The 3,147-nt window shown below is 39.3% G+C and overlaps 1 long non-coding RNA gene across 1 annotated transcript; it reads right to left on the reverse strand.

Annotated features, from left to right (window-relative positions):
* Window positions 1-1,250: 1,250 nt before the first annotated feature.
* LOC110431573 lies at window positions 1,251-3,045 on the reverse strand. The gene is made up of 2 exons (XR_002448990.1): window positions 2,959-3,045; window positions 1,251-1,515 (listed from the first exon to the last, which is right to left on the reverse strand). It is a non-coding gene; the product is annotated as an uncharacterized LOC110431573 (long non-coding RNA).
* Window positions 3,046-3,147: the final 102 nt, after the last annotated feature.

Raw genomic sequence — 3,147 nt, forward strand, 5'->3', positions numbered from 1 at the left:
AGACGAATCTTTTGAGCCTAGTTAGTCTATAATTGGACAATATTTGTCAAATACAAATAAAAGTGTTACTATTCATATTTTGCAAAAAATTTTGAAACTAAACAAGGCCTAACAGTTTGGTGTAGAATAGTATTCTACAACTAGAGTGTAGAAAACGCACGCACCAGGAATTCTATATCCATCTAGTCGTGTCCGACTATAAATAGCATCCATCGTTTCTTTTGCAAACCCTTGAAAATAAGCTAGTTGATTATGATCCACGCCATCGCACAATCAACCTACAACATCCGAGCTAGCAAGGCCGCCGGCCATGTTACTGCTGATCTCTAACGTGGGTGCGTCTGACTGAGTCATTGTTCCTGGCAATCTGTGCCTCGCTGACTTCTTGTGCTGGCGCCGCTGACCACATCTATCAAAGCATCACACGTCAAGCCCTAGATGCGTTAACGCATTGCCCCAAGCCCAGTTCATCGGCCATCAATAGCAGGCCAAAGATCCCCGTGCTGTTGCTCTGATCGAGTGATCGTCTTTGGTCAGGCATCTCCAACCGTGAGCCATGGAGCATCGTTTGAAGCCCTATCGTCTCAAAGGATTGTGTGTCGTCTTCTACAAGTTCGTCAACTAGAGTTTTCGTGGCCGACGCTGCCCATTGGTGGCTAGCAGACCACAGCCATGAACATCGTGAATACTTGTAGATCGTGCAGAGGCCCTGCAATCGGCTGCTGCGAGATCGCGCGATGTGAAAAAAGCATAATACAGACGCACATTTATTAACATCAGAGACGCGCCAACGCGCGTCTCCGGTAATACGTCTGTAGTAAGATCAAATTACAAACGCGTCCGGAGCGCGTCTGTGATAGTCACTATTAGAGACCCTCTTTACCAAAGCCCGCCTGTGAAATTCATTTCTTCAGACACGCGTAGAGGAAGAAATAAAGACGCGCATAAATCTAGCGTCTGTGCTACTAGATCACTACTGACGCGCATTTCCGATGCACCTGTGTGAAGCAAGAGCTTCTTACACACGAGCTTTCACGTACACGCGTCGGTAACAAATGCTTGGAACAGACGCGCGAATTCAGCCGGCGCTGTAGTATAGACGCGTGTGAATATCACCCACGTACGCGTGTGTACTAAAATCGATGATGACAATATATATATATATATATATATATATATATATATATATATATATATATATATATATATATATACTGTGTGAGATCAAAATTCCTGTGTGTGAGATCAAATGACGACAAAGCAAAATAATTAAGTTCAATTAAGATAAAAATTATATATACTGTGTGAGATCATACAACAGCCTCATCAGGCTCGATCGTTCAAACCATATATACTTAATTAAGTAAAGCGCGCGTCCCAAAATATTCATACATCTTTTCAACTGCTGGACAAATGAAACTCGCCTTTTGGATCAGCGATCTGCGACATGATGAACATGGCGATCTTCTCTCTAATATCCTCCAAGTTGATTGGAATGGTCAGCACCTCAAAATCCTGTGTAGCAACATTATATATATATATATATACTGATAAGTACTTTTCAACATATATACTACAGTACCATTATGTTAAACTACTGTTTTGTACATGCATTAGTGAAAATGTTGATATATATATATATATATATATATATACCCGCATAAAAATCTTAACTATTGCCAGCGCTATACTTTAGAAGTGAGAAAAAAGGTTTTCAATTTGTTACCTAGCAAAAGCATAAAATTAACCTAGAGGTGCACCAAAATAATTTTAAATACAAGACTTCAAGGATTGGAGGCTGTGTATACCTGTACTTCAGAGTACCAGGTAATCTTTTACTAAGAGATCTATAGTACGTCATCGTTCCTTTTGCTTCGTAATTATTAGGGCTTCATAGAGATTGGTCAAATTATGTTGGTCCCTGCTCATTCGTGGTTCTGCACATAGCTAGTTAGACCACCGCGGAAAGAAGCATTAACTCACAAATTTTCAGATTTTGAGGCAGAATGGAAGAATGGGAATTAGAGGGTGCTGTCCGGCAGGCAATCATGACTAGGCTCGAAATAATAAAACGGGCAGATATACTAAGGGCAATCTGACTGTCTATGAAATAATCACTAATTAAACTATGACCTGGAGGTGGCTGATGGACAGAGTCGGATTTTATTCCCCAGTTATATATTCTTAATTACTTTGATTTGGCTAGCAAGAAAGCATGTGATGAAGGTTGATTTTGAGAAAGGGCAAGCTGGAGTTATTGAAAGGTGATCGATGCAAAAGAAGGGTACAAGTGATCTATATATGACAATTGGGTTCGGAAAGCAATATATAGCTGCTATTACTAGGTGAGTGGGAACTTTTTTAACCACGAAAACATCAGGGGGGGCTGTTAGATTTTATTAAAACACAAAATAAAAAACTAAGCCTGTAAAAACGCAAAACACTTCAGCTATATAAAGCTCACGGCAAAGACAAGAAAACAAAGAACACTAAACATCAAATGATCAGGATCAACCCCAAAAACTTGTTTTCAGAAATCCATAAGTCTAGATTGATTTTAGAAAGTGTTCTCCAAGAAGAGAAAGAGAAACAGTGGGGTCAACAACAAATTGAGTAGGCACAAGGTTTCTAAACATGCTATCAATTCTTAGCTTCCTACATGTTAATATCTATCTACCTATTTTTAGCTAGAATTGCATGTCAATTACCATTAACCTATAAACAAACATACACAGCCTAAGCTGTAGGATAAATTATTGGCATGTGAGTTACACTTAAACAACAACATATTAGCATAATAAAGATGGCTGTGCATCGCATTCAACTGAATAAGTTTATCAATCCACAGCAGGAACAGGAAACAACAAGACAGGGATATATGAGTTATGGGGTTTTCAGCATTCGAAATCAATCCTCACATTCAACTTCGAACAACACCAGAAAATAGATCTGTCGTACCTCAGGAGCATCCAAGTTGGTCTGTCCCATGGCAAGCATAAGGTTGTGCGACACATAGAACCCACATGTGTTGTCCAGAGGTTGCTGCTGGCACTGTAACATATCAAATTAATACATACACATGGTTATTAGTTAACAAAAATAGGACTGAAACATAACTACACATTTCTAGCTACTTACAACAAATTT

This window comes from Sorghum bicolor, unplaced genomic scaffold (genome assembly GCF_000003195.3).
Source record: "Sorghum bicolor cultivar BTx623 unplaced genomic scaffold, Sorghum_bicolor_NCBIv3 super_2056, whole genome shotgun sequence".
NCBI lineage: Eukaryota > Viridiplantae > Streptophyta > Magnoliopsida > Poales > Poaceae > Sorghum > Sorghum bicolor.